Below are 25,273 nucleotides of genomic sequence, written 5' to 3'. Positions count from 1 at the left end.
ACTAAACCACACCCTCCAAAAACCCCCCAGAATAAATCTATTGAGTTTTTGGTTGGAAATCTATTAACTCTGGGAGGGTCCAGGAGGGATGGGGTGGGAGAGAGCCCACCGTTACCAGCTAGCAAGGACAGTGAGCCCACATCTACCTTAGGATGTCCGTGCAGAAAAACGCAGTGGTGTGCACAGATACAAAGCTAGCTTGGGAGGCACCACAGCTAGATGAGGATGATGCTTCCCTTACCATGAGATATTCCACTTTTTAGTATCATAATCAAGGTATTTTCAATTAATACGTACAAAAATGTGTCTGCCTGGAAGGAAGGGAAACAATTTGAGGCTTTGGAGCTGGTCAGACTGAGTAACAGCATACAGGGACTAAAGAGGACCATGGGTTTTGGTCAGCACCTCTGCTCACCCATGCAGATGAGGAGGCTTTTGCCACATTGAAGCCATCTTTTAGGTTAGGGTTAACAAGTCCTTATTTCCACCAGCCATTATTAGTTCTCCAAACAACTGGCATACTGTATGTTTATTGGCAAATTCTATTTAAAATGAAAATGGGAGGGAAGGATGGTCCAGTTGCTACTATTTCCACACAGCAAGCTGTCGGGTACAGAAGAAATCTTAACCCCAATCCTGGAACGTGTCCCAAACCAACAAGGACTTAAAACCTGATCAAGAACAGGATTCCATGGAAAAGAAGGGGCATGTGGTGTGAGATGGAGGCAAACTAGAAGATTTCACAGTAAATAAAAATAAGGCACATAAAAAAGAAGTTTGAGAGAAAAATTTTCAAGCTACTTAAAAGACAAGACAGACAGATGGAATGAAGTCATGTCAGACCCCGTGATTTCTGCCCCCCATCTTAATACAGCCCTTTTTCAATGGCAAACCCCCCCATCTTCTGTGTCAGATTAACCTAAGGAGATGAAAATCTAAGCAAGTTAATTTCTTTATACTATGCAACCATGAAATTTATTTTGCCTTTGCTTGCTTTATCTTCTGTGTGGAAAGTACCCATTTCACAACAATTTTTGGGATGGGAGTGCAGACAGGAAGAAGAGAGGGAAAGACACTTGGAGCATTCAAACCACAGGGACAAAACATTTTTGTACAAGATTTGGTAAGAAGATATCACTTCTATGTGATTTACTGCTCCAAATTGCAAGACAGAGGCCTAATAATAAAAACACAGGTAAACACAACATAAAATCTAAATTATGTGAAGGACTGAAAAAACCCAACCCCGCACATAGATGACATTCTCTGAATTCTCTGCCCTTTCTGGGGAGCAGCTACACCCAAACCATCACTCAGCCCAGAAGCTGTTCTCTCTTGCTAATCACACTGGAATCGCACAGTGAGGTAAAAAAAGTTCAGATGCAAACACTAGCCTGGGCTTAGAAACAGCTCAATGCTAACAGGCCACAGCACTGCACAATAGTAGGGAATTATAAAATGATGTGAAAGTGGGGAGAAAGAAGAAAACAAAGCCCTGCTGTCGATGAAATGAGAGTCTTCCCTGCTCCACCAAAACTGTCCATTTCCAAGGCACACGATCCCCGGGCCTGCGCCTAGAACAGGTGTGTCTCCCTAAATACCTCACGTCACACTTGTGTCTCGTGGATACGGTCCTGCGGGATTATATTAGTACCAGTGCATACCAGCTGTAGCTGCCCCCAGCAGTATCCTGTAACTCCTTGCACGGGGGGAGCTGCTCTCCAGAGCATGCAGAGCCCCTTGACACATGACTTTCTGGAGACAGACAGCGACCCTGCGACTGCAGCTTCGGAGCATTTGTGCTCTGGGGGCTGAACCAATTCGGGGCAAGCAAAAGACCTCCTCCAAGAGCAGAAACGAGGCACTGCCAAGAGAAAGTGAACAGAGGGCTTCAAGTAGTCTTTTCTTTCCCTCCTCTGCAGTTATTACCAGCAAATTCTCCACTGACTGATGTCAAACAGACACTCTGAAGATCTCCTTTAAATAAAAAAAGATGCACGGCTGAGAGACTGAAGTCCACTCAGCCATTCCCAAGCAGAAAGTGCTGACAGGGCACAACAGCAGATATGGCTAGTGCAGGCTGAAGGGAGGACAAAGGGGAGCGAGCCACATACATCTCTAAGTCAGTGCAGGAAGAAACACCCCGTGGCAATTTCAACCTAATTCTCCACCAAGCCTTGGACAACACTAGCTGCAGGCCTAAGCAACTGACAGAGCCAACAAGAAATTTTTTAGGGCAGCAAATACATTAATGGCATTTTTTGTGTCGAATCTCTGTGATTGGCACAGATAATAAAAATAGACGAGCTACTTGGTTGAGCTATAGCTCTGCATCACAATGCAAAGGTATTCCTCAGCATGAAGAACTGCCCCCATGCTGCCCATCTCATGAAAGGTGTCTTCTACTTGACAGGGGGCTGTAGTACCAATGCATGTGAGAAGCTGCTGAGCAGCACGCATGGGCTCAGGGCTGGAGGACCACAGGGCCCCTGTAGGATCCTCCTGTCTCATTCTTCCTTAACAGCACAAGTGCCTTCATTTTCCAGTGAGCAAGTCTTGTGACAGCTTTTAGAAGAGAGAGTACACGAGTAGGAATGCACGCACCAATCTTGATGAAAAGTCTAATTTATGAGGAATCTACCACATCCACAAGTCATTCCACTGGTTAATTAACTCAGATTTCTAGGTTTGAGCACACATCAGGTTTGCCTGCTCATCCCTGTGGTAAATAGCTCCAGGCATCACAAGCAGCGATCAGGGATGAAGGCAATGCCAAGGTAAACATTATTATGAAGTGGCGTAGGTAGAGCTTTTTCAGTCCACCTCTGCTTTAAAACTCCTTCAGGGCTGGGTGATACAGTGGGTTCGATGAACCCAACTCCTCAGTCCAGCACAAGTCAGAAGCAGAGGGAAATTCTCACATACTCTACATCCCTGTCAGCTGTTCATCTCACTGGCCACTGCTGTTCAAATGAATCCAGAATAGGGCCATTCCATCACACTTCTCAAACAAATGAGCAGGACCTCAAATCCATCTACCCCTACAAACACTACACTTCTAACTCACTACTGGCATGTCTCATTTTCAAGAGGTCTCAAGCCCATAGCCATAAAAAGCGCCAGGGTCTTTGATTACCAGGCAAACATCTGTTGCAAATGCCACCCCATATTCTCAGACACCAGGAGGTTAAATGTTGAGCAGTCTCCCATAACCAAGATTTAGCATCTTTGTGTTTTCTTTATTCTTTGCCTGCCACAGTGGCAGTGACTTTCTGGCCAGTTAGCAGCCAGCCCAGTAAGAGCACCGAACTTTACACATTTGTCATGAAATCTTAGAATACACACTGTCACGTCTTTCTCGAGCAACTTGAAACCAGGTCACAAGAGCAGGTCTGTGTCCCCAACAGACAAGGGGAGACCCAGCTGTATTTCATAACTGTGTAATATATGGGATGTGCGCTTCCGGAAACCTTGATAATCAGCAACACGTCCAATGCAGAAACAGTTATCTAAGAATAACTAAGATTCAGAAAATCCCCCCCCCCCACTCAGTACGGGAGTGCTCAGTGTAATCTCACTTCATTTTTCCACAAAAATTTCAGACTTTGGGAAAACCGGGCCTTCTTACGAGCAACCTCGCCATGTACCCAGACAGAGCTGTGTGTGCCCCTAGGGAGATAGCAGCACACACACTTTCCTTGAAGACTCAAAGTCTGAGTTTCTATGTGACAGCAAAACAACTCATTTCAAGTCGGAGTAGCCGAGAACAGAGCTGTCCATGAGCCTCTGGACAGGCCTCCGTCCAGATGCTCAGCTCCCACTCCTGTCAGGACTTGTAAGCACTTCATCCAGCTGAGGTTCTTCACCAGCCTCCAGCTGTTTTGTGACATGCCTGTCTTGGGGCATAAAATCCTAGGGAGTCTCCCCTTAAATCAAATGCATTTATTATATAATTGAAGAAGTTTTATGGGGGACAATGGCAAAAATCCTACTGTCATTAAGAAGAAAATTAGTGATCTCGTGCATAGCAATGATTAGCAGATAGCTATCTTTTTTTATTGAGGAACCAGACTCATAATTAAGGGGTTTTTTTCTTAAAATAATATATAAACAAATTATTGGAAAGTTTTACACAATTTAACCAGTGGAATTTCAGGGTTCAAAGAAATTACAAGCTATTTCACTGTTGGACTGTCTGCCTAAAAGGTCGTAATTAATTTTATTGTTCAAAAGTTACGGTATCAAACATGTTACTGGGAGGAAATAAGAAAAACCACCTCTTTAGGGATGTCTTGCAGTTTGTATCAAATTTACAGAAGATGGGAAAATAGGAGGCCAGATGCACTTATAATCAGAGGCAGCTCACACACCCTGAGAAGTACGACAAATTCAGAATTAACTTGCCTGTTTAAATTTTGGGGGAGACTAATAGAAATGAGAGAGAAAGGAAGGGGAGAGGGGAATAAAAAGGAGACCAAGTGTTACGTTAGAGACTTAATAAAGGAAACTCCCTCTGTGTGTTCATACATCTCCGTATCACATCACAGCAAATACAGGAGAAACCCTGGCCAGGCCATGCAGCTCTGTGTGCTTTTACTTACTCCTTTATTCAGATCGCACCCAATGGCAGGGGAAGGGTAGGTTTAAGTCAAAGGCATTTAAAGCCTCCGATCTTAATCTTGTTTTACATTTACACTCTAGTTATTTTCATAAAGGCTGATCAGTGGCTGGTAACTACCAAATCGTATGGATTTGCAGCTCAATATAATCTGCTCTCAATTTGGCATTATTTTTTGCTAACCAGAGAGCTGCACTGTCTCCAGTTGTAACATTTATTCTATTGTACCAGTGTTTATCCAGCTGACATTTTCCTCCTTTTATTATTTTAATAAACAGCCAATGATTTTTACTAGACATTTTATTTTTCATTTGAATCATACTGCCTGAAAATTCAAAAAGTAACCATCCATTAAGAATTTTCTGACTTAATTTTCTTATCATAATAAAGCATACTAAACATTTAAGTTGAAACATTTAACATTTAAAACAAACTCTTTAATAAAAGAGAAGTGAGCTGTAGCTGATGATTTAAAACTACAATTTAAAATTCATTTCCTTGTACTTCAAAATCTAGAGCTACCAGGTATTTGCCTCCCATTATATCTAGTTTTTATTCATCAGTTTAGAAAAGGAAAACAAGCATCTTAGGTTTCTTAATCTTTCATTGTTTTCTCAACCGTAATCCTTTACTGTATTTAATAAAATCAATTGGGGGAAAAAAACCCCAAACAGCAAAAATGGCCTCAGGGTCTCCCTGCAAAAGCAGCTACATCTGTCAAAAGCCCAGCACCTTCTTACAAACTTGTTCCTCATGCAGAAGACAAGGATTGCCTGAGTAAAGACAGACCTAAACTCACTCATATCTATCAAAATTAAGGCAGCTATTGTAATGTCACACAAGTATTTTTTCCTATTAAAAAGATTCTTCAATTCAGTAGCTTTTAGCCACTAATCTATGATGCACTTGACTTTTGCTCAATACCCCACAAATTCTTAACATGAAGACTACTAAAACATGCAATAAACAACACCGGGGAAAGAGAAACACTTGCACCCCATGGAAGTAGGAAGTGTACCTATCAATTTCCTACCATAGGCATTCTACTTCCCTTTCTGTGGCATCGGTACTGAGAGGCTGTGATTGCCTATCCACATTCTGTTCAGCAATTTATATTAGAGAGAAATCTTTTTTCCCCTAAAAAAGTCTTAACACATGCCAAATGTCAAAAGATAAAGCTTAATTTGCTATGAGGAAGATGGCAGAGGAACAGCAGACAGACCTTCACCTGATCAGACACGATATTACGTGAAAAGTACAGAAGAAACAGGTATTCACGAAACCTTCCCATGCTATTTCCAAATCCATTTTTGCCTTCACAATCCATGACATTTCTCAAACCATTTCTGCACTGATTTCCTTATTTGTTTATTCCTTCCCAAGGCAACACTTCCATTTATAAAATTCACACCTTAACTGCTAGCACAGACCTGGCTGCCTGTCAAGCCGAAATGAAGTCTTCCCCTTTGCCTGCTGGGGCTCAGACCTGAGCAGCCAAGCTACTGCTTCTACAGCCGCTTCTGCGCTGAGTGAGGCGGAGGATATGAAGGGAAGGAAAATGATAGGGGCAGGGAGCGGGGGGAGGATTAAAAACCACAAGTAAAATTGCTAAGTATATCCAACATCTAAAAACTGGAATAAAAGCCAATGCCATGCTCAAAAGCCCTCTGGAAATACAAACTGTTAAAAAAAAAAAAATGAGTCATTACTTCCTTGTTTGTCCAATCAGATCAGACCCGGCAGCTTTCCTGCAGCCTCTGCTTCAGAGAGCTCCAGCCTTTAGCTACCCCTTTAGCAGCCTTGTGCCCTGGAGTACGCAGGTGTGCCAGGCAATGACAGCTGACAGGTACAAACCCATCTGCCCCAGGGCTGCCTGGCACGTGAACTCAGAAGGGCTCTGTGAGCTGGAAGAGAAATCTCCCAAGAGAAGAAAGAAACTCTCACTATTTTGCCTGGAAAAGCCTCTTACAGCCTTTCTCCAGAGAGCTGTAGGAGTTTGTAAGGTGCGCTATTCACGCTGGTGCTGCAGTCCGTACTCCTCCTCAGGGCAGGGAATGCCACGCTGCAGCAAGCTTGCTTCCTCCCAGGTTCACGGGGAAGCGTTCCAAGCTACTCAGCTTCTGACAGCTCTCCAACTGTTCTTCCATGCTGTACTGCTTTACATTACATTGCTTTCCCTGCCAGGAGGCACTGCTGTATTACAGTACAATCGTCTGGCAAAATGTAAAACTGATTTTTTTCACCTCCCAAATACCAACTGACTGTTGCTACTGCAGTCACAACTATAAGCCCTGCTCTGTATTAGACTTTCTGTCTTTTATGCATATACAAGAGATTTCAGTCCTTTGCCTCCTCTTCAGCCTCCTTCCCAGCTTGCTGCTTCTTCCCTCCCTGTCGTGCTCCTCAGTCCTTTCCGAGGGCAGCCATCCGCAGCTGCCAGTCCAAGGTGTCACTGGAGTTAAAAGGCCTAAGCCAGCTCATTAGGTGCGTTATCAGGCAACCTGGCTGACTGTAGCACCCATCACAGAAAGTGAGAAAAATAACTAAAAACATTGTAGTGACTCACAGCTTCATTAACAAGCTCAGCTTTTGTTAAGTCAGAATTTTAATGAAGAAAGCAGGCTGCGGAGAAATTTTATAACACACATTATTAGGGTACTAGGAGGCACGGGGCTCCTAACAGTCTTTGTACCAGTGTGCTTTACATTACCTGTGGGCTGCAAGGCAAAACTAGTTCCCTGCACTGTAGCTAGTTTCCTCTCTAGTTTTGAACTACAAAACCAAGACTTACTGTAAGAGCAGAGGTCTAGGGCTCTTGTGTGTTCTTCAGGAGTAGCCTGAAAGCCTGAATAGGGCCAGAAAAAAAAAAAAAAGGCAGGGGGGGCAGGGCGAGAAAGGAAAAGCAGTGAAATAGAGTACAGGCAGTCTTTTTCCTTCTTACATCCCGTGCAAATGTTAAAGATCTCCTGATCCAGAGGTTGCATCTAGGCCATCACTTTTAATAAGAACTTATCTGTCCTTCATCGATTTTTCAATCTGTTTAGACTTCTGCTATCCATAACACCCTTCGGCAATGAGTTTCACATGGTAACTGCTGCCTGACAGAGCACCTCCTCTTTGCCTGCTTTGAATCAATTTAGTTAACACAAGAACCGTGAAGAATCACTCCCTACTCCCCTTCCCCACCCCATTCATCACAGTATAAAACATCTGCAGTTTCTGTAATAAGTCATCTCTTCCCTATGGCACAGAGAGAAATCACACTGACTGAATTGAGACCTGTCTTTGATGGTCTTCTCTGGACCTTCCTTAGCCCTCCACTGCCTTTGAGAGGTGGTAATCAGAACTGCAGAGTGTTTACGATACCGGCACACCATGTATTTACATAGCAGCATACTGACGGTTTCTGTTTGGTTTACCAGCTTGGGTAAACAAACAGTTTGTTCATTCTTCAGGGAGTGCAGCATTTCCTCCCAGCTGGCCATGAGTCTCTCTGCAAGAACTTTTTGGGGGCTCACTTCAGACAGTGCCCTTAAGTAGTCTGCCGAGGTGATGGGTTAAATTTTTCATCTCCCTACAACTGCTGCCACAGATCTCTCAATTTTTTGACCCAAGCCAGTCAAGCTCTCACCTTTCAAATCTCTGCCATTTTCCTCCCCTCGGAGTCTTCCCAGAAGCATGCAAGTTTGCAGCTGCTCAAAACTCTCAGCTACTTTCTTTCACCTGTACATCCAGTGGAAAGTCCCACAAGCCAGAGAAGCAGAAAGTATATGGTTCTCCCCAACAAGCAGGGGGGAAGCACTGCTGCATTAAAATCTATACTGTCCAGTCAAGAAAACTTACTTAAGCTTATCCCAGCAAACATCCCAGGCTTAAGAAATTTCCAGGCATCCCCATATAACGAGTGACTGTCCTGACGGATCAGTCAGACTTGGCAGAGTGATGCACAGTTCGCTACCCTGCCTCATGAGCCCCTGCTAATCCCAAGAGATGTGCCTCACCAAATATAGCTGCTCCACATAATTGCTTGTCTCACCCCACCTCTTTTAGCTGAACTACCATGGTTCCAAAGCCCTTAAAATTAATGCCAGATATGCTGGCAGATTCAAATCCATCTACCTGTGTAGTGCTGAGTGCATCACTTGGTCACAACACCGTCGGTCACAGTGCTCTGCTGCTCCGTGCTTCTTAGTAGCAGCTCAAATACTGCCAAATTAGCAAATGCTGGGAGAAACATCAGAACAGTTTGTTTGACCCCAATTTCAGAATTTCTGGGAACCAGTTGTAATGCACCATGAGAAAGAGAACACAAAAGAAAGTTATGAGCTGAAACACTGCATCTCGGCATACCTGACCAGAAAACTGAGCAGGCAATTTGAGCAAACGCAGACTCCTGTGAACACACAGTTAACAGAGGTAGCTCAAGACAGCTTAACAAAATAATAGCACAGACACCGTCTTACTTCCATAGTTACAAACCTCTGACTTTGAATGAGCGAACTATTAGTAATAACAACCTTTGCACATCACCAAAACTCTACAGCTACCCACGAGCATAAGTCAGCATGCAAAAGCTAGGTGAGTAAAGTAAACCAGCTCAGCATGTTGAGATCTAAACCCTCCTCCTGGATATCTCATTTTCTGAACATTTTGCATAGAGTGCCTGCAAAAATAACACTGGGTCTGTTAAGTGCTGGGGAGAAGAGTCCCTTTCCTTCTGTTTCCTAAGGAATCAAATGTGGGATAGAACATCCCTTCTACTCAACAGGATGAGAAATTCCACCAAATCCCTTGCTGGAGCTCTGACACAGAAGCAATTTAGAGAGTCACCCAGAGACCTGCCCACACCATCACCATTACTGTCCAAGACTGGAATGAGAAAAAGTTGCATTTAAGTTTTCACTCAGTCTCAAATGTTAGTCGCCTCAGTTTTCTCTTTTGAATTACACACACAAACACACACTCCGCGTATTTATACACACTCTTGTGTAAATCACTTCTGGTATTCTAGCAGAAATCCTGACTCTGTTGTGAAGTGATGAATCTGATAGATGGCTTCCCCAGTTAATTAATGAGGACACCCTCCTTGAGACACATGTTCTGGCCTCTTGTGGGCCTAACTCTCCCAGGACAACTTGACAACTGATAATGTTATTGCAGAAAAAGCATTTAAGCTCAGTTCTGTAATACAGTCATCTCCCAGCTGAGGCTAGAGGATCTGCATTCACTTCGTATCTTGGGCTTTTATCCTGCCATTGTTCCAGAAGCAGAACTACTACTGGTGAGGAAAAGTTACCCGCAGTAAGGGAACAGGCTCTTCTTCTAAGCCACAGAAGGTGACAGTGGGTGAATTTACTTTGCAGTTTGCGAAAAGTACTTCTTATCATCCAGGACATTTGCATAAAACAGCTTCCTCAGCTCCTGATTTAATGAATAAAGGAATCAAATCTTGCAGTGCATATCGCAAATAACCACAAAGGTTTGCCATCTGAAACAGCTATACACGGCTTGCTCTCCGTACCCACCACTTCCAAGTAAACATTTCTCAAGTGATCGTCCGGGAGAGCCGGAAGGAGCAGAGCTCAATGCCTAGCCAAGCTGACTCCTCTCATAAAAATTTGGACAATGCAATGCTGAAAGTCTTGGAGATACTTTGCAGTGGCTTCAGTATGTTCAGTTCTTCCTCAAATAATTTCCTAGCAAGCTGGTAATTTTCCTGCTGTCTCAAATTTCTTGATGCCTACTTGGGAGAAAATTCAGTTGATATGTGAACATTTGTTATAAAAAAAGTGAAGAAGTGAAGAAACTTGTCCCAAAGGCAAAATGGTAACTGCAGAGCTGAGGGGGGACCCCTCGCTCCCTTAACTCCTTGTCGTTTTGCAACTGAAGAAAAGCATAGCTAACAGGCAGTTAGATGAGTGATGAACCTGGACAGCGATCTTGGCTTCAACCGCTTGAGCTAAAGCTGCTTCTTCCAGTCAGCAGCAGAATCACATCCATCTCCTCTCAGGCGCAAGCCCTCAGAGCCACCTAGCAGACACACACTGGTGATACTCCACACCCCATGATCTATCCATGGGCTTAGGCAGAAAGTAGTATCCAAGGTACCTATCGTGGCAACATCTAAATGCAAGTATCAGAGCACTTCACAGACAAAAAGGTCTTTTCCCCAGGCTGTTTAAAATTTGCATGTTGCTGTGTAGCACTGAAGATAGCAGTAATGGTGATTCATTAAGATAATGATTTAAGTAGGAAGCTTAAGAAAGTCAGGGTGGATTAACATCCAAAGGTCTGCAGTTGGAGCTTCTCCACTCCAGGCTGCCACCTTCCCTTTAAGGGAAGAGATGAATTCCAGAATTCAGGAGAGCTATGAATTAACAGCAACTACATCACAATTACAATGCGTTAAAGGACAAGAGCACCATCTCCACTCCAGCTCATCCTCCTTGGCAAGGTCAAGCACAAAATTCTATGCTGCAGCAAAATTTTCGTGGCATTATAAATTACTGGCTTTTTGTTAGTGTAGGTTTTGCTCAAAAAAAAAGATTGTGCAAATTTCTTTTAAACTGATTTTCTGTCCACATTAGAAACAATACAGGTTTTCCTCCAGCCACTTATCTTTCCCCACTATCAAATAATCAGATGGGTTTGATAAATTGATTGCTCCCCACATCACAATGTATATACACACATTGAAAAAAAAAGCACACAAGTCCTTTCCACACCCCAACATTTAATCAAAGTGTAATCAGTTACAAGCTGAAACATGCATTCTGTTAACGCTCAGACAGTAACAGGCACCTCACACTTCATCCCTGCTAAAAGAGAGGCCTTTGTACAGTGATTTTGATACGCTATTTTCTGTTGCCTTCTAGAGAGATGCACAGGCAACCAGTTGTGCTATTCTTCTGCTCACTCATAATAGTTGCAATAGGGCATCCCGGTGTGCATTGCCCCACTCACCGCTAGCTGTGCTTGGTCTGAACGTCTTCTAGGCACTCTATCCCATGCTGATTCAGTACGGAATAGCTTCCTAGAATGCAATTACAGAAAGAGTGAGGGTTTGTCTTAAAACGGGATTATTCCAGAACAGCTATTCCTCATTAACTATTCCCAATCACCTCTTCATTAGCATGATGAAGTTAATTGGGAATGGCTCTTCTGCTCAGATTTGTAACTTACCTTGGTCTGAATCAATGACCCTGTTTAGATGAGCCCACAGCACAGTATCGTACAATCACAGCAATGGCTTCATCAATAAAAACAGACTCATAGTGGCAATCAAAGTAGAGCTGCTGCGTGGACACAGCTGAGTTTGTCGTAAGTCGGGCAAATAACAGGAGCAAGAAATGTGTAAAAAACCAGTTGTTCCTATCATGTTAGATCTCATCAGTACTGCATGTGATGTTCTGTTCTTTACAAGTTTCTGCACCTGATTTGTTCAAATTTGGTTTATTCCCTAGATATATAGAGACCTTAACAGCAGGGAAATTTTGAGTTCTGTAGTTTCTTTGTTTATTGAGTTCTTAGCTTGCAAGATTTCTCATCCAAAAAGGGCTGAGAAAGTACCTGGCACATCTTGGATGCTTATTGAATACATTAAATAAATCAAATGTTTTATGATAAAATTCCACTCCCCCACAGCAAACAGACGTAGGTGCAAGTCAAAGAGGCTTGAAGAATTGCACTAAGATTGATTTTGCTCCAGTTTTCCCCAAAGGAAAAAAATTTGCGTGGGGGTTGAGAGAAAAACATGGAAAATTTCAGCTATCATGAACAACTGAAAAGAGAAATGGAGGAAACACAGAAGCCAAACCTGAACTTCACATTCAGAGTGCATAATTTATATTCTCTCCAGTGTCCTGTATTACAGGCATTGCTGGACCTACATTTAAAGTGAAAATATTTTCCTTGAGCTCATCACACTTGTAGAGAAAAATGCCAGATAGCTTAATGCTGGAGTCTCTGAGCCTACTCAGGGGAAATCACAGCCCACAGAGAAGGTTCCTTGGTTCATTTCAGGCTCTGAGAGGCTAGAAAAGATAGGACCCAACAGAGCTGAGAATGTCTGTCACAAAACTGGGGTGAGAGTTACTTACAGATACTTGTCAAGTCCTGCAGCACAAAAATCTGAGAAAAATTTTGAACACCTACAACTTAAGATATAAACAAAGCTATCTCATGTTGGATGTGTTACAGGGAGGGCACAGAAACAAACTGTACTCTGTTAAGGTTGCTTCTAGGCTGAAGAGTACGACTTGCTTTTGTATACCCGAGTGTTCAACATCACCATCTGCCCGAGTTTCCCTGCCTGAGGTCTCTTCCCAGGCAGTTGGGTTCTGGTGAGCAGCACAGGGCAGAAAGTGTCAGGGGACATAGTTCAGCCATCTCCAAGGAAATACTGGCATCTCAAAAGAGCTGACAAAGACAGCACAGAACTCAGTACTTTGGGGCAGCATTCAACTGCCAGACCTACAAGACCATTTCTTGTGCCCCTGCAATTCCTTATTCATACCACACCTCCCACATTCACAATGACAAAGCTGGTCCATCCCACATATAGAGTAAATCAGGGCTCCTGTGTCCAAAAGCAGCAGGAGATCCAACCTGTCACTACTTGATCATGTATGTGTGTAACTGTCAGTCTCCTTTTGCATATAAGCAATGTTAGTCCATATATGTAATATTTTTATAAGCATCTTTTACAGGTTCTTTTTCCCATAGGAGAGAAATTTAATAGACATGATAGACGGGGGAAAGGGCAATTATAAATGTATGCAAGTCAAATCAAGCATAAAAAAAAAAAAAAGAAGAGACTGAAACCACTTCCAGTCTCTCTCTTCAACATATTCCACACTCTTATGGTCTCTGGCACCACTTCACAGTAACCCCAAAAGATGTTCAGCTGCTTCCACAGCACTAAGAAACAAACAGTGAAATAGGAACAGAGAAGCTCCCACCTAGGATGGCCAACGTAATCCCCTGACAGCGCATCGTGAAGGGAAAACCTTATCACTGAAGCAGAAGAAAAACAAACACAAGCGCGCACACACACAGCTCTACTGCTGTGCACTATTAGCATCCTCCCCATTTTCTACACACATCTAATACCAGGAGATTTATATTCAGGCCAAAAGCTCATGCTGGCAGGAGAGGAAAGTACTTTGGAGAAGAGAGGGGAAGGGGGGAAAAAAAGCCTGCAGTTTCTTGGCTTGTGATCAGCAGGCTGGATGCATTCTGTGGAACTGGGCCAAAGTGTTAGTTATTATATTCAAGAGAACATCTGAATCCCAGCTCAAGGGAGTCGAGTTTGCGGCTCTCATTTATGCTGTATATCAATTGAATATCAAACCGCATTTTCCGCCTTCTGAATAATAAAGCTTAATAGTTTGGGACTCCCATATGGTCTATTGTTAAAATATTTCCAAACACTGGCTGCTGGTTTATTTCTGAAGGAAAGATTTCTCTTTCCTCTTCAAGCCTTACTTGTTTAAAAGATGCTCGTAGCAAAAGCTAAATATATTGATCTTTTAAATATTTCCAGAGTTTTAAGAAAGGTTGAAAAATGAGGGGACAAGGAAAAGCAAATACATTTTGAAATTGGCTTTATTTTTTTTAATGTCACATGCAAATGCTTGTTCCAGGCAGAAGCAGCTGGTGCCACCAGGCTCTGCTGTTCAGAACAGGGGGTGCAGAAGCTTTCAGAAACCATGAGCTGCTCTAACAAAAGAGGACCACACAGACTCAAACCATTCACAAAAGGACCCAGGCCGATTATTTGGCTATTACTTACACGGAAGCTTGGCTAGTAACATAGGCAATAAGTACTGGAGAAACCTGTTCTCTGCATAACCTGGGTTTGTCTTTTCACAAGTCCTGCTCTCTAATTAGGTACTCATTCCTGGAGGGCATTGCTGATGGATGGAGTGTATCGGTTTGGAATATTAAAAAAAATTAAAAGTTAGGAAACTTGTTAAATAATAAAAGCATCAGCATAATAAACACTGTTTAGAGTGTTAGCAGCAGCGTGTTACAAACTCTCACTAGTGCTCCTTCCCAGTCACGCCAGAAAAGAGCATTCCCATTCCTCCTACTCTGCAGAAAAAGACTTTGTGGCAGAGAGATTGTCTTACGTACAAGGGCTGCAGTGCCCTGCTTGGAGCCCGGATGAGAACTGAGAAATGCTCCTCTTTTGGACCTGCACTAACCTCCCGCCCAGTTACCACAGAAGGACTGAACTGCTCCGTGAGCAGAAGTGAAACCAGGCAGCGCTGGCTAGTTGTGCACTGGTGTGAACCTGCAGCTCCACCTCACCCAGCTCTTGCCCTCTCTCTGAAGTGCTTCAAGCGCTCTCTGTCAGGACCGATCAGTGCGGCACCAGCTCGCGTGTCTGAGTGTCACTCCGCAAAGCGGAAGGTGCTTACTCAGCTGGGCACAGCCAACACCATAAGACAGCACAAAAGTGCAGCAGTTCCTACCTCCCAGGGAGCCAAGTAGCAACTTCTGCTCTCTCCTGCTTACTCTTCTGTTCCAGCCCTCATTGCTGCTTCTCATTCCTGTCTCCTCCTTCCCTCCTTCGGCCTGTGTGTTCCAATCCCCTCCATCACCTGCTCTGCTACAGTGCACAGGTCTTCAGAGCCAGCTGTCCCAACTCGGAAACTGGCTGCTCATATCCTTCAGCTGCCTCCTCCCCAGAAAGGAAGAAATTCCAGTATTTCAACATTCGCTCTCATCGCAATTCAGGAGGAAAAACCTAAATTAGAGACTCTTTGTAGAATGGAAGTTCACAAGTTTAAAAAACAAAAAACAAAAAAAAAGAAAAGAAACCTATTTTTGAACACCAGAGCATTTTGTGTCATTTGAAATGGAATATTTTTACATTACTGAAACCCAAGTTGTTTCATTTTGGTTTGGTGACCTGACCCGAGAAATACTGTTCTGAGTCAGTGCACTATTGAACTGCTTTTCTTCCCACAACGTTGCATTGCCTCAGACACCGCGTTTGGCAGCCCGATAACCATGGTCTCACTTCCACGTCAGACTCCCTGGCTGGACGGCCGTTCCCATAGCACACACTGAGGTGCCCTGTGGCACAGCACGGTCTCCAGGACAGCTGTAATGCCATACAGGAAGGCCAAGGCCCTTGGAGTCCAGCAGAAGAGGAATGGAGCATCAGACAACAGCTCTCTGAGCAGCCAAGGACTACCTGGAATGCAGCACAATGTTCTGAACAAATTCTGAGTGAAGCCTTTCAGACCAGTTAAAGAAAAGCAAAGCAAAGAGGTATTCCCATTCGGGCAGTATAGACGGGTCAATGTAGTATTTCTGCTAAAACACTAGTTTATTAATGAGATGATCTGAAATGTTTCTGTTTTAAAGAAACTGTATTTTCCCTTGAAAACGCCACTCCAAAGAAAAATTCCTACCAGTCTCCTACTGACCAGAGCAGCGTTCTTTCTTGTGAACTAGCTTAAGAATAATACCGTGAATTAAGCTCATTCTTAACAGAAACTTCTCCAGCAGGGAACTTAAATTAGAGTAATATCAGCACCGCTCTGCCTCCTACACAGCTCTCGTTGTGACCCAAGGACTACAGGACTGAATTAATCAACTGAATATAACAACTAGTTTAGAGAGTCTGACAAGTGTTGAACTAGAGGTTTTGCAACAGACGTCTGAATGGTCAACCCTTGATGCTTCTAGCCGAGGCATGGACACGGCTTTTATCATAGCTGGGTGGAAATTAGTGCTGGTGGAACTGCTGAAGGGTCCGAGTTCTGCCCCAAATGCTAGGGTTCCACCAACTCATGCTCGAAACAGCTCTTAAAACAAGTGGCGAGGACTCAGAGGCAGGATTAGTATGTGTTCACAGAAAGCTATTTTAGTACTTTTCCTGTAGCCTCTGTAATGCTTCTCTTGTAATGTGTGTTCTTAGCCCTAGGTCTGTATATCTGAGAGAAAGTAGAGTGCATGTGCATGTATGGTTTTGATTTACTTTAGGGAAAAAAAGCAAAAAAGGAGAGACACTTAGCCTGTAGTTTCAGTGTTGGAAACAGCAATAAACCTCTCTTCTTAAACCCCACAACCTTGTGACTCTCTTATAAAGAATCATAACCAGGGAAAGATTTAGCCTAACAGTGACCTGCTCTCAAAGACATTAACTGTCACGTCTCATAGAAGAGGAATAAGGAGACGACCCCTTCCTCTAAGTAATCCAAACAGGTGGCATAAGGCTTTGGTGGGAACTTACTGTAAAGTGCTGCTGTAACAAGGGTAAATTTGACAACACCGCACACCCAAAGACGCTGTTTATGAGTGAGTGTGAAAAATACCTCTGCATGATTTCCTTGTGTTTTAAAATTTGAATTCTTTATGATCGTATCTCACTGCTTTTGTGGTTGACACATCCAACCAGCTTTCCACCCACATCTGCACCCCCTTCATGCCAGTAACATTGAGTCTGTATTTTGTTTGCAATTTTTACCTCTTCTCAAAGCAACTGTTTACTTTTGAGGGATAGCAGAAGATCATCAAGTGCATTGTGCCAATACATTAAAGCATTTTTTCTATCAGTATTTCAAATACAACTTTGTCTGGCCTTCTAGTAGCTTCTTTCTCCCCCCAAAAAGCACTCAAAAGTCTCCAGATTAGTTTCTCTTTTCTTTCCTTCTCCATACCTTATATGGGAAATAAAGGGTTTATTTTTGCTTCTGCCCCCAAACCTCAATTCCCAACTTCTCTTTTCTAGTTTTATCGTATGAGTTCTCTCCCTCCTCTTATCCACCATCTTTCTCCAGACTCACGGTAAAAAACATTTCTGGACAGCCTTGCTCTGGGTTCCTTCCTCTCCTCCAGAGGAGAAAGAAATGACTCCTGGGATACTTTGCTCTGTTTTGTCTTTTGCAGAAAAGCCAAAGCTTCCTTGAGTCTCTTCTCTTCCTCAGCTCTGCCACTCAGCCCAATAACGTATCCTCATTTTCCACCCACATGGAACAAGCCATGTAAGGTTTCCAAACTTGTCTGGAGAGCTTAATCCTAAACTCAGCTCGTTGTCCTGTAAGAGACTAGACATGAAACCAATACCAAGAGTTCTCATGATATCTCAAAGCAGGTGAAGACCATTATTGTCAGATTCCTAGCGTGCAACAAGGCTGATAGGGAGCACTGCAAGAGACAGGCCAGCAAGAGACCAAATTCACATGCTGTGGCCGTTCAGGAGAGTATACTGGATTCAGAGAAGCAAACTTAGGCAGTGGTTTTCCAGACTGGTCAGGGGAGGATGGATATTAGAGGACCTGAAGGTAATGCCCAGATTACTCTTCAACACGCTCACAGGGAGCAAATGTCACTTTGCACGGTGAAGCATGCCAGCCAGGGAGCATGCTTTAAGTTTCATGTTAATGAGTATTAGTATGCAACCCAACTTCCTTCCCTCTCTATTTTTGATATAATTAAGGACTAGAATAAGCATTTTGTTTCAGTCTCAACAGCAACAGACCCACAGGAAAGGGAGAGAGGAAGAAAAAAACAATCCAGGTGGTGGACACTTACTGCTCTGGCCACGGCACAGAATGAAGGCTTGAGTGCACATTTTTGCCTGATTGCATAGCTGTCTCTGCTACCCATCTAATCTGCTTAGAAACTGGTTTTGAAGGATATGGTTCAGACATACCATTCACATCGGGGAGGGGGGAGGTTGATGAGGGGGGAAAAAAAGTGCTGCAGCTGCAAAAGATAAAATAGAGACAACTAATTTTCTCAGAGGTTGCAACACCACCTCTCCCCCTCCTCCACAGGCAGTCACTGCACTGACAGGATAAGCTGAAGATTCTCCAGCGTAAGCAAGAAGGCACAACAAGGTGTGCAGGCCCTTCTCCACCCCGATACCCGCAGCCCTTGGGGGTACCACAGAAAGCAAAGGCTGACAGCCCAGCCGTGCACAGGAAGGCGGTGACACTCCTCCAACCGCTCCTTTCAATTGTGTTACCATTTTTCAGAGGGGGACGTGAGAAACGCACACTGCTAGATGCTGCAGACTGCTGTGCACCAATTGGGGGCTGGGTTCTGAACTCGCATTGTGTGATCCGATTTCTCCTGTCACCCAAGCCATTTTGCAGTCCCCAAGCAAACGCTCATGTATGCCATGTGTCCTGAAATCTAAACAGCTGAAGGGGACGGGAGGGGTAGGGAGAGAGGCGAACCACTGGATTTCTGGTGACAGTGTCTAAAATACACATTTGCACAAGGAATTCTCACTTTAGATAGTCACTTAGCAAAACTACAGCTGCTGACAGGGAAGAGGTACAGTTTCAAGTGACCATCAGACATAAAATAGGCCAAATAAATTGCTGCAGTCTCAAGGGAGTGTGTGTGCTCCCACAAATGTAACAGTTAACAAATGGATTACAAGTGGGTGACCCAACGCCAAGAGCATCAGACCCCGTTCTCAGTTCAGTTACACCACAGCAATGACATTACTTAAGAGCTAGCAAAAGCGAAACTGAAATCAGATTCTGACCCAGGATGTCAGGGAGGCAGATGTTTTCGTATTTTTGTGTCCAGAATTCAACCCAGTTTGCTTTGTTTCAGGAGTCTCAGCTGTCTTCAGCAGAAGGGCTGGCAGCCTCTGCCAGCTGCCACGTGATCTGCAAGGGTATTTTCTAAATGGCATTGGGGTTTTTTTGAGGTGGAGCTGGGGGAGAGGACGTAGGGGGTGTTTGTGGTAAAGGCAGAGACTATGAGAAGCATATTGGCATTTTTTGTCCCTTTCTGCAAAGGAATTTTTCCCTTTATTTCCATTCCCTGTCCATATATACATTTACTCTCTCCTCTGTGCTCTCCTACACACAGACCCATCTGTTCTTTGAAAGTATCAAAAATGCCAGTTCTGCTCTTTGTGGAGTCTTTGAGGAGACATTGTGAGAGTGCTTACTCCCTGCCTGATGTAAAATACAAGGGTTTTTTACATGTATATAAATAATTTTTAAGCTTTCCAAATATTAATTGCTTATGGAAATTAAACATCTGCTAACAATAAACTCCCCATACCAATGAGAAGATAGTTTCAGTCTGACTAAAATGCTTTCCCTTGCTAATTGCTAAGAATACTGTTTTGTCTTTTACAATGGCAATTCCATTAGTTCTCCAATTATCAGAATATTTCAGTCCTTTCTCTTTTATGACGGAAAAGATCCAATTCCCATCTCCAATTCCACTTTCAGAGTCCTGCAAAACCAAGTGAGAAGCTGGCAATTATGGCTAGCCATGAGAAGTCCTCAGGTCAGAGACCGACTACGTGGGTTATAGAATCCACCTGCACACCTTCTGTCTCCACATCGCTCGCAGTCCCCCAGGAGTCTGCTGCATTTTCCCAAGTATTACACTACAGGCTACATCTGACTGTGGCAACTAGGCACTGCAAGTGCAAAGAGGAGCTGAAACGCTGATAACGCGGGAATGCTTAGAATAGCTGATGCCAGCGGGACAGAAGGGGGCCACCAGCTGAATTTGCATCACAGAAGGAAATAAGTCAGTTGGGTAAAAGCCCCCATATGGCTGTTTGGGAACACAGAGCTAGAAGGGCTTTCACTGCTCGGAGAACTGCAGATCTCCTCCAGCTTCTCATCTCACTCTGTGCAATTTGGTGCAGAAACATAAAGAGAAAATTCCAAAACCCCACAGTATTTTACTGTGCAGGAAAAGCAGTCCTCTGCAGGAGTATGTTTCTTGCATTCAAGAATCTCAAAGCACTTAGCTACAGGACTTGCCCTCTATCCACTTAAGGGATGAAAGGCCAGGCCTAGCTCGCTCAAGGTCAGATAGCAAGTTCGGCAGCAGGAGATGACTAAGACTCAGTTGCATCGAAATCCCATTCGACTCTTCTATCCACTAGATTGAAGAGACGTTAAAAACACTCATGGCATCAAGAATGACTAATGCCCTCCCAGGTCAGCTTGTGAGAGAACTGGGAACTCGCACATATTCCCACTCCAATACTGGTCCAAAGCTCATGTGATGAGATCATTTTCCTAATCGGCAATTAAATAGTTAATGCTTACATTACTGCAGGTTTGCTGCAGGAAAGGTATGCAGAGGGAAGGAGGAGAAAAGAGACAGCAAGGAGGAAAAAAGCAGACAGAGAAACAATGCTGAAGGAAAGCAGTTTTCCCACTAACAGGAGTCATTAGTTGGCTAGTCAACGTAACCCTTAAGACTTTGTCTAGACTAGGATAAAACGCTGTATTGTTGAGGCGTCTGAGACGCATAGTGTAGGTAAGGCTCACGGCCTATGAGCACTGGTAGCCAAGGTAGAGACTCATTAGGACGTGTTCGCTAACACACCTTAATGCTCCACTTTTAAATCCTTGCCCAAGAACTCAAGGCTATGCAAAGCAAAGGTCTCTGATGTTGCCCTGATCATTATAAAAGCAAAGCTGTGACACAGCACAAAGAGATGAGAACGTCAAGGAATTGCTGAAGTCTCACATCCACATTTGCATCTTAAAATAGTCACCAGCATTTTACCGGACAACCTGCTATGACATTTTCCCTCCAAAAATCTAATCGAAGCTCCAAATGCCAATAGGAGAAGAGACCACAGGCTAACAGCCTATGCTCTTATGAGACGTCTCCTTTTGCTCAGGCAGATTTGGGAAGGAGGGGGTGGAGGGAAAAGAAGAGAGGACTAAGTAAACTGTGCCCAGGGCCTTAGCAACAGCATCATTTTGATAATCCATTACCAGATTTGTAATTAAAATCAAGTCCCACCTCACTGGGGCAGCCAGATGCATCCACAGAGAACTCATTCAGAGAGTTGTTACAATAAATACCAGGGGAATTACGAATCTTGTAGCTTCTTCTTAACCCTTCCAGCAGTATTTCAGGAACCGCCTGTCAGTTTGAAAGATGGATGGTTTTTCTCTCAGCCTGTTGCAGGCTCTAGGTGTGCCCCTAACCAAACAGGCTCACCACTTAAAAGCTTAATTGCACCTGTGGCTTAAAGCTTATCCCAGACAGCACTGGGGAGCATTTGGATTTGGGCGTTTCAGGTGTGGGGCTGGGGCCTGCACTCACAGACAGGGCTAAGCTAGTCAGAGTGGGAGCCCCTGGTAAAAGCAGGCTCTGTACACCAGGGAGCAAGGGATGGGGAAGGAAGTGGTTTTTCCATTCTGATCACATTTAACAGTGTTTACATTTCCCCAGTTGGGTCTGAGTAATGTCCACCTCCTTGTTTGTGAGTAAAGGCAGGTTTCACAGTCTCAGATTTTTTTTCCACAACAAAAAGATCAAAGTTTGAGCCACTTGTGCAACTTAGGTGTTTACAGTGAACTGGTCTAATCGCATGGCAAGCCCTCCCTCCCGTTATCAGTCTCACACTGAGCCAAGCTCCTTCATTCCATATGCACCAGGAAGGACTGAGAGGAGAGATCCCACATCTGACACACATTATAACCCACCCTCCCTTCTCTCTACTCTTACACAGGAACTAAAATACAGTGTGCTAGGGAGGGGTTTAACGTGTTCAAGGAAAGATTTGTTCGGGTCTTTTCTGCAGGGCTGACAAGCCCTTTCCAGGCTGTATTTTTAAAGAGGCTTTCTAAAAAGCAAGCAAACGCTGTGTGAAGAACCACAATGGAAGTGTAGGCTCCCTTCACAGACCTTCTCAGTACTCCCTAGGTAGTACAGACTCATAGTGCGTCTGACTGCCAAAGGAAACCCGTGCTGCCTTCTCAAAAGCTACTGGTGGAGGAGACAAAGAAGTACGCTGTAGCAGCGTCCATGCAGGCAGGCTTCCACGTTCCAAATCTCCTTCTGTCTCATGCAAGGACACACAAACTTTCTGGGTCTCAGTTTTGTAAGCTATGACATGGAGCTAAATTTTAGGGGGTTGTAAAATTGTTTTAATTAATATTTGCAAAGTGCACATCTTCAGATGGAAGGTATCATATAAATATTAATGAGCTCTGACTACTGGCAGTATGTGTGTCTCTTGGGAATCGTTAGCACCACGGACGGATCAAAGAGGACATGTAGCTCTACAAGACAGAGTGGTGGGAGTTGGCTCTGTGTATAATGCTGTTTTAAAGGAGATCCTCCAGACTGTTGTGGATATTCCCTATCAGGTTACAGCAGCTTTCAATTAAAATTACATTTTATCCTTAGGCAAAATTCCATAGTGTACCTTTCAGTATTAGCAGGGCACATTCTCGCTCATGTAGATATTTCTTCTACATACATGCATTGCTAATCTTTGTAAATAGGGGTCAAACCAACTGGGAAATAGGGATTTTACCTTCATTTTCATCTAAATAGATACCCCTTACCTAGTTACGTTACCGAAAAACTTCTTGTTCTACTGGCGATGCCGTGACAAGAAATGGGGTGAGGATGTGGCAGCTGTTCATGAACCGCGTTCAGAGATGAGGCTGGCAACGCTTCAGACAAGGAGCTGTCCTCTGAGTGAGCGTGGCAGAGAACACCGCATGGCAAGGACGCTGCTTCTGCTCTCCCCAGCACGAGCAGCACAAAACATGGTACAGACCGGCTCGAGAGAGGCCCCCGCGCCTCCTCGGGCCCTGCGAGGGTATGCCGGGGCAGGGAGAGGGGCAGCGGCCAGCGGCCAGCGGCCGTCCTGCTGGGGAGGAGGCGCAGCCTCCTCAGGAATGCGGCATGGCCGCAGGCCCCAGCAGTGTTTTCCAAAGAGGTGCTTACGTTTGTTTCCCTCAAGGCCCAGCAAACCTGTGCTTTTTTGTTGTGGGGGTGTTGGTGGGGAATGGGGAAGAGTTGCTTTGTGGGGTTTTTTAAAAACATTAGAAGACAACAGGGAGCAGGGACCAAAGATCTTTCTTTCCCTGAGGAAAATACGGTCTCATGAGATGCCTTCTTACCTCTCTCAATCTGTAAGACCCCACGGCCAGTGTTCTGCCCACTCTCGGCAGCCAGGGCTTGGCGAGCCTGACCCATGGCCAGCCAGGGGGTCTTCTGCAACTTGCCTCCTTTGTGGGGGCCGTGTTTCATTTCCCCAACAGAGTCAGACCGATGGCCCTTTGTGCTGCTCACCTCGGGCACATCTCCACAGGCTCTCTCTCTGCAGTTGCTACTAAGGCAGGGCTGGAGCTGCCTCCAATTCTGTCTATGCCGGGGCAGCTGGGACTGATTGTTTACTGCTAGTAGCGAGAACAAAAATCAAATGACACAGGCGCACTCGGGGGGTTGTTCTTGTGCCTGAGCTGCTCAGCAAAGAGACGGTATTAAGAATCCTTACCACTTCTTTGGCAAAAGAGGGAGAAATTTGGATTTGCTTACGACAGACAGTATCTTGATAGCTAGTTAAAAAAAAAAAGTAAAAAAACATGTCCCAGAAATTCATTTCCTCCTGGGGTGCCAATAAATGACAGGATGTTCACAACATACAGTGAGTGGTGGCCAAAACAATGGTGTAACCACTTGGATCTACTTGCTGTGTTCAGCGCTAAAAGATAAGAGAGAAAACATAGCTGTGTTTTGATACTAAGTAACATGAATCTGGCCACAGCCCCAACAATTTTTAGACAAGGAACCATGAAGCCAAAGCAGAGGGATGGGAGGTTAACTTCTGCCCCCAGCCACACCAGGGAATTTTACACCTCTCTATGAATGATGTTTTTACAACAAACCCAGGCATCAGTTCTAGCAAACACCCCTCTGTAAACTCTAGCCCTAAAGAATCACTTTGGAAAAGGTCGTACCACCTCCCGCTCCCAGAATTAAGTTAATTAGCCCTTGCTCCTCTCTGTATAAGGTCGGGGATCCTCCCACAAAAGAGGTACACAACCAGATTGTTAAAAGATGTACATATGCCTGCTTAAGTAAACAGGCTAAGAGTCCCTCTGGTCACCCCTGTAGAAGAAGTCTCAGTTGGAAGGGAAGCAGACTGGGAGACGACTGTAACCACTGCCTTGCCCAGTACGAGGAGCGCAGTACAGGTCAATAGGCACGCTGGTATTTTAGTACTACTAGGTAGCAATCTCTCTCCATCTGGATGACTTTTATCAGGTTCAGCACCAGCCCTTCATGCAGAATAAAATACTTGAACTATGCAAATGTTTTCTTATTGAATTTGAAAGATTTGCAGTGTGTTTCCCCCTCTGACACACTTCGTTTCTTCTTATTTCATCCAGGCATTTCTGCTTATGTATTATTGAAGAAGTTCAATCCCCCTCCATGTGACCAGCTACATACATTGAGAGAAAGAAAATCCAGGTAAGACCTGCTATCTGTTACATCTGGGTGCAACTGAAGTTTGATCAGCAATGAAGGTCAACACGCTGTTCTTGATTTTCTGTCCACAAAGAAGTTACACAGTTTACTTTGGGAAAGAAGGAGAAAATAGCCTTGCCCGTACAGTTCTTGGGCACAGACACCTTGTCCAGGTTGCCTGCCACCATACTTACTGCCAGTTTACAACAGTGGCTTAAAAACAGAAACTCAAACCCAAGTGTTTAATTACAGACAAGTCTGTCCTAATCCAACTGTAACATAGCATAAACTATGTAGGATGCTAAACCCCACTTCTTAAGCTAGGAGCCTATCTTTCTGACAGCCAGCCGTGACTGCTTGCTCTGAGCACAGCCTCGAACCTGCTGAGCAAGAAAGGATCACACCAAGGAGGACAGG

The 25,273-nt window shown here is 44.2% G+C and overlaps 1 protein-coding gene across 1 annotated transcript in view; it reads right to left on the bottom strand.

Moving 5' to 3' along the window:
* HIC2 (hypermethylated in cancer 2) overlaps positions 1-11,651 on the bottom strand; it is a 30,281-nt gene extending 18,630 nt beyond the window's left edge. The window contains exon 1 of the mRNA XM_010142731.1: positions 11,582-11,651. The gene's annotated coding sequence lies outside the window, so the exon portion shown is untranslated. The remainder of the gene's footprint in view (positions 1-11,581) is intronic.
* Between the last annotated feature and the right edge of the window lie 13,622 nt (positions 11,652-25,273).

This window comes from Buceros rhinoceros, unplaced genomic scaffold (assembly GCF_000710305.1).
Source record: "Buceros rhinoceros silvestris isolate BGI_N320 unplaced genomic scaffold, ASM71030v1 scaffold23610, whole genome shotgun sequence".
Classification (NCBI taxonomy): Eukaryota; Metazoa; Chordata; class Aves; order Bucerotiformes; family Bucerotidae; genus Buceros; species Buceros rhinoceros.
Note: the sequence above shows the minus strand (reverse complement) of the source record. Positions and strands in the feature narration are given on the sequence as shown.